Here is a 13,924-nt window from a genome sequence, read left to right as displayed (position 1 = left end):
TCCCTGTCACAAACGCAGAATCTCCAAAGAAGTTGAAGAAGTCCTGCCCGGTTCGTCGATTCCTATTCTAACGCCTGACTGGTCAGCAGAGAAATAATATAAGCTATCTTGGTCCGGGCAGTTGGGAAATTCACAGACTGTAACTCAGTACCGTCAAACTTACTAGGTGAAGGTAATTGCAACTGTGGAAACGGAACTGGCACAGGAGCTGTTAGAACTGGAGTGGTAGGAACGGGAGCTGGCACTTGAGTTACAGATATGACTGCATGGAGAGAGTCGAGACAGGCTGACATACTTTGCATAAACTGCATGATTTCAGTTTGCGTAGCTTCCTGCTTATATAAACGTGGCAGCAAACCACTGAGGGCAGTATAATTGCTGCAAGTGGGGACTCAAGTGAGTAGGGGACTGGAAGCCTCTTCAGTTGCCCATAACAGTGGTGAACTTGTAGAGGCCCCAGAGTGTGGAGGCCCCTGGAAGATGGCCTCTTGCCAACCTGCCTATATTGGTGTCTGTTGGTTCGGAGGTGGTTTGTTTGATTGCAACAGGTGTGCTTCCTTTCTTCTCCATGGGAGATGGATGAGCATACCCCAGGCCTAAACTAGAATGTCAGTAAACCAGTCCTACCATTAATACTACATTTAGCCCCCTTAACCCTTGCACTTCTATACTGAATAGCATTTAACACTTCAAACCACAATATCGAATACATATATATATATATATATATATATACACTGTATATATACATATACACACACTGTCATGCTCGGCTTGAGTTGAGGATCTGACGACTGACAATTGACTGAGGGTGCAGCTTTCGACAAAGAAGGAAACAAGGTGGCTGAATATAGTTCTTATTCATGGATTGAAGAGTTGGCCTGAAGATGAAGAGGGGTAAGTAATGAGAACAATGACTGAGAACGATACACTGAAGAAAGATTAATTCAGTTTTAATGAGACTTCAATAATACACCAGTCCGAGTGAGTTCTGAAGAACAAAATGTTCGTGACTTGTAGACAGTGCTGAATAATACTGAATGGAGAAGTGACTTGTGATCTGTAAATGATGTTGAAATACACTGAATGAAGGGATGACTTGTGATTTGTGAATGATGCTGATGAACACTGAATGAGGAGATGAGTTGTGATTTGTAAACTATGCTGAAGAACACTGAATGAGGAGATGACTTGTGATTTGTAAACAATGCTGAAGAACACTGAATGAGGAGATGACTTGTGATTTGTAAACAATTCTGAAGAACACCAAATGAGGAGATGACTTGTGATTTGTAAACAATGCTGAAATACACTAGATGAAGAAATGACTTGTGATTTGTAAACGATGCTGAAGAACACTGAATGATGAGAAGACTTGAAAAACGATGTTGAAGAGAGGATCACGGTGTGCACTGACAGCAAACGGAGACCCTCTACCAGATAGAGGACCCAGCAGTTAAACCACAAGGGCAGGTGGACTGGAAGCAAAGGACTGCAATAACAGAACTGACCACCGGGTGACCTCCACAGAACCAGGATATCAGGGGTTAACCTGGGAGCACAGAGCTTGAGCACCTTACAGCAGCAAGTAACTTTAAGCACTGGCACCATAGCAAAGCATCAACCCCTTTTTATAAGGGAAAACAGCACCAGATTGGCTGGACGCGAACTGGGATACCTATTGGCTTGGCTTGGTCTCCAACATGGCGACTCCCTGCACACATGTGGAACCTGCACACAGTCACTACCTCTGGCCTCAGCCTCCCAGACATCACACTCCAGCAACAGGACACTTGGAAACAGACACCTCTGGCTGCCATGCTCCGCTTCCCAGTGTCGCAGCTCCTATCTGCCGCAGCCACAACAGCCAGCTAACAGGAAGGCTGCAGGGACCAGAACCGGAGGTAAGACTCCGAATGCTGACACACACAGGGAAATGGAGGTGGCACTCATCGGGCTTCTTGTAATGAATAAAGAACACTGTACCAACCACTGTACAGTACTAACGTTTCAGCATGGCCTGATGTAAGGCGCTGATGGATGACGTCAGAGTGCCTGCTTACACATACCTCCCAACTTTGCTTGAATGGAAAGAGGGACATCTGCGCGCCTTAAATTAGGGGGTGTGGCCTACCAAAAGGGGCGTGACCTCTGTCAAATTAAAAAATATTACATAAAGAGAACATACAAACTACACACATTTAAGTCGCTATACTTGCAAATATGCGCAGCGAGCACAGCAATTTATGGTAACAGACGCATTTTCACGGACATGCCACAGAGATGGATTCGACACTTATTTCATACAGTACATAATTATAATAATATCAAGCGCCAGACATCATGGTGATTTAAAATCACCTAATGAATTAATGTCATGAATGTGTATTATTTGAACGGAACCAGATACACCTGTCATGTTTACTTTTAAAACAAGCAGATTGGTGTGTAGATTAATTTGATACTTGTTATTAAGTTGTAGGACATTGCAGCGGATAATTATGATTGAATGTATAAAAGCTAAAATCACTTTGTTAGAACAATGAATGATACAGTGGACAGAGAACTCAGGTCAGCCCCTTTGGCAGTCTTCAGGGCTGAACCTGATCAGCATATACAAAGAGAATAGTGACTCAATCATGAAGGAGAGAGAGACCCCTCCCCCAGGAACTAGTCTCAAAGGAAAGTAGTTCCTGTCTCTGGTGGGCTCAGACTTACTTGCTTTATGGACTCAGACAGAGATGGAGGTCTTGCATGATTTTACAGAGGAAAGAGAGGAAGAGAGAGTCATATGGAGGGACAAACTTATATGAGAAAGATCTGGTAATTGTATCGCTGGCATTTAACTGTAACTATATGTAACTGTGTTTTAACTATGTTCTAACTGTTTACTGTGTGAGTTGTATTAATGAAACTATAGGTATACTGTACTTTGTAATATATATTGAATCCATATCCTTTTAACAACAAATATATGCATCAATGAGCTTTGGAACTCAGATAATGTGTGGGTGTATTGTTTTCTCTTATGGGATGCAGTGTTGTGCGATGTACAGCGCACATTTATGGGATTTGGTAATAAGATGTGCAGGCATTTACAATATATATTAGAGCGGGCATTTTAAATATTTGTGAGAAATCAATTTGGCATTCATACCTCGCTGCAAGTGCCGCGATCGCTAGCCACGCCCCCATTTTCATCATTATGGGGGCATGAACAACACTGTGAGAGCTGCTGGTCATGCCCCCTGTCCCTCTCTGCCAGGAATAGACACTGTGCACATGCGCACAGCGTCTATTCACCGCTGCTCTCCTCAGAGCAGCGAGTGACAGGGAGGGATCTCCCAACTGCCCCCCTACTCGCGGGACACTGCGACCCGCGGGTGGGACAGCAGGACAGACCGTGAAAAATGGGACTGTCCCGCCAAAATCGGGACAGTTGGGAGGTATGGCTTACAGCTGGGTAGGCTGCGCTGTGAGTGTTTGATTGAACTGGGCATGGTATCTATATAGGTATGTCACTTACACTTTGTATTTTGTACTCTGATGAAGGAATAATACAATTCTGAAACATTAGTACTGTACAGTGGTTGGTACAGTGTTCTTTATTCATTACAAGAAGTCCGATTAGTGCCACCTCCATTTCCCTGTGTAGCATACTTCTGTGGAAGGCACCAGGCCGCTGTTACCTGTAATGTGAGTGCTGGGCTTCGCTGCATATGTGTATATATATATTTTTAAAATTTCATAATATGTTCATTGCATCTACTGTACTGTTCTAGGTTGGAGTGAGCTAGATCCATGTATAATTTTATCATGCTGGTTGTAAAGCTCATTGCATTGTCACATTATTTTATAGCTATGGGAAAGTTTCTTTCAGCTACTGCACTTGTAACAATTTGTTATCAAATTAATTACTTTCATTCTATTATCAATCCATTAAGTTCATTGATTTATCCTTCCTATAGATTATTCTTTATACCCATCTAAAGCTTAATTATATTCTAATTTCCTTAGATATAATACCTGTACTGTATGCCCCTATTCATAGATCTAGGTATTTTACCTCTGTTTTTACTTACCTTTTGGAACTTCTTATTGCCCCGACTAACCAGATGCTCTTTGACAAGGTTCTCAAACTCGGTCCCCAGGACCCCATACAACAGTGCATGTTTTGCGGGTCTCCTCACAGAATCACAAGTGAAATAATTAGCTCCACCTGTGGACCTTTTAAAATGTGTCAGTGAGTAATTAATACACCTGTGCACTTGCTGTGTTACCTGCAAAACATGCACTGTGTGGGGTTCTGAGGACCAAGTCTGAGAATCACTGCTCTATGTATACACAGAGTATCTAATTACTACTAGCCAGACGGTTTTCATGTTTAGTAGTCTGATTGCTTTTATGGGTCAAGTGTTTTTTGTTTATAACACATGTAAGATAATTACAAGATAGTTGTATTTATGATTCCTAAGTTCAGGTACACGTATTTTTTTAATTTTATTTTTTATATTCTTTCTGTGAAATTTTTTTTTCACCTACAAGGTACCTCTTAGATTGGTTGCTGGGGTTACTGCCCACATCTCAAAAGAGACCTAGCCTTTTGCCCAATAGAAAGAGCATACTGGAGGACAGTGGTGAGCAATGGGCTACACAAGACCTCTAAGTGATGCCTGGTAGACTAGTAGTGCCCCTTAATGAAGGAAGGTGCAAGCAGCCTTACCTGTTCCAGGTGCTCACATGGGAAGCAGAGAGAAAAGTGTTTACTAAGCTCTCTTGGAAAGGGAAGGACTTCCGCATCTTCTTTCTGGGGGTCTTCTCATGCTGATCCTTCTGCTTCTTCTGGCTTTGGGCCAGCATACTCTCTTTGCTTGATCACATCACCGCTTTTTCTCTGAAGTTCTCCACTAGATCTCTACTCTTGGACCTCTCAAGTAGCCTGATTCAAAAAACTCTGCTTAATGTTTACAAATTAGTGTAGTTTTGTTACAGGTCAGAAGATAAGGGCAGGGAAGGTCTCCTACCGAAGGAGCTAAACATTTGGCTATGGCTCTGGATAGATACTGTAGATAGATAGATAGATAGATAGATAGATAGATAGATAGATAGATAGATAGATAGATAATTATTCTCATAACATAGAACATATAAAACAAACACTGCATGTCAAAGTTATTAAAATTATAACAGTTGTAGCAGCAATGTTTTCATACAATGGTTTTATTTTAAGGACAATATTAAACTGGACTTTTCATATTAGAAATATTTTTACACTTCCTTTTCTTTTTTCCCTAAAACATTTAGTTAATTGACTGTTAAGAAGATTTAAAACTCTGCCATCCATTAATCACGATAATAAAATATTGATTTTTTCAACCTGTCTTAGTATATATTTATAAAAATCTAAAATTATTTGTATGTTCAATTATATTTGGTTCTCCCATACTGTTATACCCATGTCTTTTGATGAAAGAGTTATGGGGAAATATCATAAAGATTGATTTGTGCGTGTTAAGGTATGCCTGTTTGTTATGCTTCTTTATAAGCCCATTTGTAATAAATGACAGGACCAGGTGGCTTGCCCAGCCAGAAAATCCTTGCTCGATGTTGTTTCATGGTCTTGCTGATAATTCATTAGCATAAGTATAGAATATTTAAAAAAAAAAAAAGAATCCAAAGACTTTACTATTACTGTACTCAGTTGTAAAGCATCAACAATTAAAAAAAAATAGACAAAACATATGTTTGTGATTTTGGTGCCAGCATGCGTGTAATAAATAATGACAATTAAAAAAAAATACAAAGTAAAAAAAATATATACAGTATTTTTATTTTCTTCTACTGAATTTAAGCCTTCTACATGGAATTTTTTTACGCCCCCTCTCTGACTATACTACAGGGCATGTGGAAAGTAGAATTTCCAAATGTCATGGAATACAATTCTTTTGGGTGATACAGTAAAGGTGCAACTGAAAGATTGTAGTTCTTGCTATATTGGATAGTGTTCTGCCGCACAACCTATATGTTTAGAAGAGATATGCGCATTCAGTTCGTAGAGAAACTAACATATCCCAGCTTGGGGTTTCCACGTAGAGCCAAGTTCTGGCTTGGCTCTAGCCAACAACCTTGGATCTCAAAATAAGGCAAAACTTAATATCAGATCTCGCATGTATTGGATTGCGTATAAGAGTGCCTCCCTCATGATCAGGCTCATTCCACACTTGACAGTGGAGGTAAAGATTGTGGGACTGTGTAAACATTTTTTTACAATGTCTTTAGGATACCATTAGGGCACTATTAGGATGGCCAGAGAGAGGTGCAGTAAGTAGATGGAGTCAGTAGGAAGGGTGGCTGCAGGCATATCATGTGTACACACCCACCAATCCACAAACTATATATAGTCTGTTTTATAGAGTGGACAATATATTGTCCAGTGTGTATCCAGCATAAGTCACCCATCACCAGCTCTTCCTTCTTATAATCCTTTTATGTGTGTGCTTGACAGGCAAAATATAATAAATTATAATTAAAATTATTTATATCATATTTAACTAGTACTGTATGTGATTCTGCCTTCATTGAATATTTTGTATTGTCCTGACTCTTGAGTCATAGTAGCTATCAACTTGGATGAGGCTGTGACTTTGTCAATCAATCAATCAATCAATCAATGTTTTACCTGGCTACCAGTTAGTGATGAGTGGGTTCGGATCCTCGGGATCCGAACCCCCCCGAACTTCACCCATTTTACACGGGTCCGAGGCAGACTTGGATCCTCCTGCCTTGCTCGGTTAACCCGAGCGCGCCCGAACATCATCATACCGCGGTCGGATTCTCGCGAGATTCGTATTCTATATAAGGAGCCGCGCGTCGCCGCCATTTTTCACTCGTGCATTGGAGATGATCGTGAGAGGACGTGGCTGGCGTCCTCTCAGTTTCTATGTTCAGTGGGCTGCAAATTGTGCTGCAAATATCTGTGCTCAGTGTGCTGCAAATATCTGTGCTCAGTGTGCTGCAAGTGCAAATATCTACGTTCTCTGCCTGAAAAACGCTCCATATCTGACTGTGCTCAGTGTGCTAATTGCTTTATTGTGGGGACTGGGGACCAGCAGTATTATATAGTAGGAGGACAGTGCAGAGTTTTGCTGACCAGTGACCACCAGTATTATACGTTCTCTGCCTGAAAAACGTTCCATATCTGTGCTGCATTGTAGTATATAGTAGGAGGACAGTGCAGAATTTTGCTGACCACCAGTATAACTATATATATATATAGCAGTACGGTACAGTAGTCCACTGCTCTACCTACCTCTGTGTCGTCAAGTATACTATCCATCCATACCTGTGGTGCATTTCAGTTTTGCACAGTTTGCTGACCACCAGTATAACTATATAGCAGTACGGTACAGAAGGCCACTGCTCTACCTACCTCTGTGTCGTCAAGTATACTATCAATCCATACCTGTGGTGCATTTCAGTTTTGCAGTTTGCTGACCACCAGTATATAATATATAGCAGTACAGTACAGTAGGCCACTGCTCTACCTACCTCTGTGTCATCAAGTATACTATCCATCCATACCTGTGGTGTATTTCAGTTTTGCACAGTTTGCTGACCACCAGTATATAATATATAGCAGTACGGTACAGTAGGCCACTGCTCTACCTACCTCTGTGTCGTCAAGTATACTATCCATCCATACCTGTGGTGCATTTCAGTTTTGCACAGTTTGCTGACCAACAGTATATACTATATAGCAGTACGGTACAGAAGGCCACTGCTCTACCTACCTCTGTGTCATCAAGTATACTATCCATCCATACCTGTGGTGCATTTCAGTTGTGCGCAGTGTATATATAGTAGTAGGCCATTGCTATTGATATATTACTGGCATATAATTCCACACATTAAAAAATGGAGAACAAAAATGTGGAGGGTAAAATAGGGAAAGATCAAGACACACTACCACCTCGTGCTGAAGCTGCTGCCACTAGTCATGGCCGAGACGATGAAATGCCATCAACGTCGTCTGCCAAGGCCAATGCCCAATGTCATAGTAGAGAGCATGTAAAATCCAAAAAAATAAAGCTCAGTAAAATGACCCAAAAATCTAAATCAAAATCGTCTGAGGAGAAGCGTAAACTTGCCAGTGTGCCATTTACGACATGGAGTGGCAAGGAACGGCTGAGGGCATGGCCTATGTTCAAGGCTAGTGGTTCAGCTTCACATGAGGATGGAAGCACTCATCTTCCTGCTAGAAAACTTAAAAGAGTTAAGATGGCAAAAGCACAGCAAAGAACTGTGTGTTCTTCTAAATCACAAATCCCCAAGGAGAGTCCAATTGTGTCGGTTGCGATGCCTGCACCTCTTTTTTCTTTCATTTTTCTTTGCATCATGTGCTTTTTGGGGACTATTTTTGGAAGCCGCTGACGTCACCCGGCTCAGTCAGTCAGTCAGTGTGTGTAGTATACTACTGCTGCTGCGACGTCACACACTGACTGACTGAGCCGGGTGACGTCAGCGGCCACCAGCAGCAGGAAGGGGTATATATACACCTACATTCACATCAGCCCAAACACCTTGATAAAGGCTCTGGTGAGCCGAAACGCGTCGGTGAACAGCATCTGCCTGGATAGTGACCCAGTTTTTGGACCCTGACGGTGGATTCTTGCTCCAGGGAGTCACCACAGACTTTAAAAAAACGAGACTTGGTGTGTACTATACACCTTAATTTGAGGTACGCTGCCAGCCATATGTTTTTATACCCTTGTTCTTATATTAAAATTGAGTTACACTATTGTGGTTCCTCCTATTTTTTCTTTACATATATTGGAGATGAACAACTAACATTTCTCTGAACCAAAAGTGAAGAGAGAATTGGAGAACCTATAACTCAAACGGACCGGAGAGAATAAGGGAATCACATATGTTTGGGCATCTTTATTGAAACTATACACTGTGAATCTATCTTGGCATCCATCCCACTACAAGAAGGGAGAAATAAGGACATATTACTGTGACTATATCTTATCACAACAGGAGATTGCGCAAAAACCACACCTTTGTACCTTCCAGAACTATAGTTTTGCCCTACAGGCGGCATAGAGGTTTTTTGCAGCTCTCCGTTTTGAAGCCCCAAATTTATATTTTTATTGTACATAGTTTATCATGTCTGCCACTGCTGTTCCACTATGTTTCATAGATGTACTATATTCTTTTAAACTGCCATGTGTTTGTGCTACTGCTCTGTAGTTTTGCCAGCCAGCTCACTGCAACCTTTAGCCAATATTGGAAAAAACAAAATTGTGATCAGTGATGTGGTCAAAATTTACTGGAAATGAATGCTGTTAATGTTGATAATACTGTATGAACAACAACAGGTCCAAATTACATGATTTGGGGTATTTTTAACAAGTTTTAAAGATTCTAAACCAAAACATTTTTAGAGTGGTTAGCCATAACCAAAACACAATAAAGTTTTAGAGCCCAAACCACAACACTGGGGTCTGCACTAGGGATGAGCGGGTTCGGATTTTGGAAATCCAAACCCCCACCAAACACCCTCTGTCCAAGTCGGGAACAGAGTCCAGCTCGGGGTTTTCCCGCCAGACTTGGTTACCAGAACGAGGCAAATTTTCTGCCAGGAAACAACTTAGATATCCGATTCCTAACCAACCCACTGGCGGTGATGCAGGGCAGGCAGGACCAACTTTGGACATCTGGTCTGGACTAACGGACCTGCCAACAATTTCTGACTTGTCTACTGTCACTGCATTGATGCTGTCACCTTTGAAAGAATGGTGGAGGATTACATCGATGATAGCATCCAAGTAGACATGTCAGACAGTCCGTACCTGTACTGGTAGGAAAAAGAGGCAATTTGGAGGCCCCTGTACAAACTGGCTCTATTTTACCTAAGTTGCCCCCCCCCCTCCAGTGTGTACTCCAAAAGAGTTTTTAGTGCAGCCGGTAACTTTGTTAGCGATAAGCGTAGGAGGTTACTTCAACACAATGTGGAGAAGATGATGTTCATCAAAATTAATTATCAATTCTTCCAGGAAGACCAGTCTCCAGAAAGTACAGAAGGACCTGTGGTGGTGGATTCCAGCAAGGACATATTAATACACTGTGAGGATGAGGATGTACACAACACTGAACGGGGTGAGGAATCGGTCGATGAGGATGACATCTTGCCTCTGTAGAGCCAGTTTGTGCATGGACAGATTCATTGCCAGCTTGTTTTGTGGGGGTCCAAATGAACCAATCATTTCAGCCACAGTCATGTGGCAGACCCTGGTGTTGAAATTATTGGTTTGTTAAAGTGTGCATGTCCTGTTTATACAACATAAGGGTGGGTGGGAGGGCCCAAGGACAATTCTTTCTTGCACCGCTTTTTTTTTTTTTTTTTTTTGCAGTATGTACTCTTTGTGGCCTAGTTTTTCTGCCATCCTGTCTGCCACTGCAGTGCCACTCCTAGATGGGCCAGGTGTTTGTGCCGCCCACTTGTGTCGCTTAGCATAGTCATCCAGCGACCTCGGTGCAAACTTTTGGCCTAAGAACAATATTGTGTGGTGGAAGGTGTTCAGAATAGACTGGAAATGAGTGGAAAGGAATGTTATTGTGGTTAATAATAGCATAGGAACAAGAAAAAAAACACATTCTGTGATTTTAGCTGTTTTTATGCTTTTTTCCCCCCAAAATACAGATCCAGAACCAAAACCCGCAAGGGTGGTTTTGACAAATCCAATCCAGATCCAAAACACGAAGAAAGATCCAGATCCAAAACCAAAACACAAAACATGAAAAGTGGCCTGTGCACACCCCTGCACATATCTTTCATAAATAGTGATGAATTTTTATGTTTTCCTAAGAATTACAGTAGATTCATTTAACAACAGCAACATTTCACTACAGCTGGAAGTCATGATTAACGGATGGGTATGAACAAGAGGTGACTTATCGAGGTAAACTTTCCCAGGTGATGAATTCTCCTAGTAAATAAAGAAGATTTTACATTATAGTATACTTATTTTACAGCTCCTGGTGACACTTTGAAGTCCCTAATCTGGGTCCCCAGTGGTATGACAGTGTAAATTTGAATCTGAGTAACATTATTTATTTTCTTTGTTTTCCATCCTCTGCACTCAACCTGACCTATTCAGAGATGGGCAACCTGCTGTCACATCCTCCCCACATGATAAATGTCCAGCAGGACCATCGAGGGCAGCTGATGAAGGCTGAGAGTATTTGTCCAACATCTTTTCCTACTTTACATTTCTCTCCCCTGGAAAAAGACCCTTAGGGTACATTTACCTTATCCCTGATGAGGGCGGGGTCATGTGCCTTTGTCAATAGGTCCAACCTTCTTGTGGCATAATGCTGGAAATTGGGGCCAAGATGACATGATTCTCCTACAGTCATATGATATTGGCCCTCAAAAATACACAAATGATTCATTAAAGTAAATACCATAAATACCATTACAATGTTATTGTTATTGTAATAGAGCCTTACAGGACAAAACTAGTGATGAGCGGGTTCGGATCCTCGGAATCCGACCCTCCCGAACTTCACCTTTTTTTTACACGGGTCCGAGCGACTCGGATCCTCCCGCCTTGCTCGGTTAACCCGAGCGCGCCCGAACGTCATCATCCCGCTGTCGGATTCTCGCGAGACTCGGATTCTATATAAGGAGCCGCGCGTCGCCGCCATTTTCACACGTGCATTGAGATTGATAGGGAGAGGACGTGGCTGGCGTCCTCTCCGAGTCCGTTGTATTATATTAGAACTTAGTTAGTTATAATTGTGGTGAGGATTGGGGACGGGGGGCAGCTGTTAGGGAGTACAGTGCAGGGTTTTGAGTTTAATCCGTTGTTTCTCTGCCTGAAAAAAAACGCTCCACCATATCTGTGCTCACTCAGTGTGCTGCACTGCTGCATGATATATCTGTGCTGAGTGCACTGCTCACACTGCCTAATTGTGGGGACTGGGGAGCAGTTATAGCAGGAGTACAGTGCACAGTTTTGCTGACAGTGACCACCAGTCCAGTATACGTTTGTCTGCCTGAAAAACACTGTGGTGTTTTTTTTTTCTTTCTTCATGCTAGTTTGTTTAGCAGTCTGCTGACACTGCAGTGTCCACCAGGTCCGTTATACAGTATATTATATATATAATTAAGCACTAAGCAGCAGTACGGTAGGCCACGGCTGTACCTACCTCTGTGTCGACTCGTCACTCGTCGTCCATAAGTATAAGTAATACTATCCATCCATCTACATTGTATACCTGTGTTTTTTTTTTCCTTCTTCATACTAGTTTAGCAGTCTGCTGCTGACACTGTCCACCAGGTCCGTTATACAGTATATTATATTTATATATAAGCACTAAGCAGCAGTACGGTAGGCCACGGCTGTACCTACCTCTGTGTCGTCACTCGTCCATAAGTATAAGTAATACTATACTATCCATCCATCTACATTGTATACCTGTGGTGTTTTTTTTTTCTTTCTTCATACTAGTTTAGCAGTCTGCTGACACTGTCCACCAGGTCCGTTATACACACAGTATATTATATTTATATATAAGCACTAAGCAGCAGTACGGTAGGCCACGGCTGTACCTACCTCTGTGTCGTCAGTGCACTCGTCGTCCATAAGTGTAAGTAATACTATACTATCCATCCATCTACATTGTATACCTGTGGTGGTTTTTTTTTCTTTCTTCATACTAGTTTAGCAGTCTGCTGACACTGTCCACCAGGTCCGTTATACAGTATATTATATTTATATATAAGCACTAAGCAGCAGTACGGTAGGCCACGGCTGTACCTACTTCTGTGTCGTCAGTACACTCGTCGTCCATAAGTATAAGTAATACTATACTATCCATCCATCTACATTGTATACCTGTGGTGGTTTTTTTTTCTTTCTTCATACTAGTTTAGCAGTCTGCTGACACTGTCCACCAGGTCCGTTATACAGTATATTATATTTATATATAAGCACTAAGCAGCAGTACGGTAGGCCACGGCTGTACCTACCTCTGTGTCGTCAGTGCACTCGTCGTCCATAAGTATAAGTAATACTATACTATCCATCCATCTACATTGTATACCTGTGGTGGTTTTTTTTTCTTTCTTCATACTAGTTTAGCAGTCTGCTGACACTGTCCACCAGGTCCGTTATACAGTATATTATATTTATATATAAGCACTAAGCAGCAGTACGGTAGGCCACGGCTGTACCTACCTCTGTGTCGTCACTCGTCGTCCATAAGTATAAGTAATACTATACTATCCATCCATCTACATTGTATACCTGTGGTGTTTTTTTTTCTTTCTTCATACTAGTTTAGCAGTCTGCTGCTGACACTGTCCACCAGGTCCGTTATACAGTATATTATATTTATATATAAGCACTAAGCAGCAGTACGGTAGGCCACGGCTGTACCTACCTCTGTGTCGTCACTCGTCGTCCATAAGTATAAGTAATACTATACTATCCATCCATCTACATTGTATACCTGTGGTGGCTTTTAGCTGTGCGCAAAATATGGAGAACAAAAATGTGGAGGTTAAAAAATAGGGAAAGATCAAGATCCACTTCCACCTCGTGCTGAAGCTGCTGCCACTAGTCATGGCCGAGACGATGAAATGCCATCAACGTCGTCTGCCAAGGCCGATGCCCAATGTCATAGTACAGAGCATGTAAAATCCAAAACACAAAAGATCAGTAAAAAAATGACCCAAAAATCAAAATTAAAAGCGTCTGAGGAGAAGCGTAAACTTGCCAGTATGCCATTTACGACACGGAGTGGCAAGGAACGGCTGAGGCCCTGGCCTATGTTCATGGCTAGTGGTTCAGCTTCACATGAGGATGGAAGCACTCATCCTCTCGCTAGAAAAAAGAAAAGACTTGCGGCAAAA

The 13,924-nt window shown here is 41.9% G+C and overlaps 1 long non-coding RNA gene across 1 annotated transcript in view; it reads left to right on the top strand.

Annotated features, from left to right (window-relative positions):
- LOC134911137 (uncharacterized) overlaps window positions 1–11,149 on the top strand; it is a 46,944-nt gene extending 35,795 nt beyond the window's left edge. The window contains exons 2-3 of the long non-coding RNA XR_010176343.1: window positions 10,059–10,161; window positions 10,706–11,149. This is a non-coding gene — a long non-coding RNA (uncharacterized LOC134911137). The remainder of the gene's footprint in view (window positions 1–10,058; window positions 10,162–10,705) is intronic.
- The last annotated feature ends 2,775 nt before the right edge of the window (window positions 11,150–13,924 follow it).

This window comes from Pseudophryne corroboree, chromosome 4 (genome assembly GCF_028390025.1).
Source record: "Pseudophryne corroboree isolate aPseCor3 chromosome 4, aPseCor3.hap2, whole genome shotgun sequence".
In the NCBI taxonomy this organism is placed as follows: Eukaryota; Metazoa; Chordata; class Amphibia; order Anura; family Myobatrachidae; genus Pseudophryne; species Pseudophryne corroboree.
Note: the sequence above shows the minus strand (reverse complement) of the source record. Positions and strands in the feature narration are given on the sequence as shown.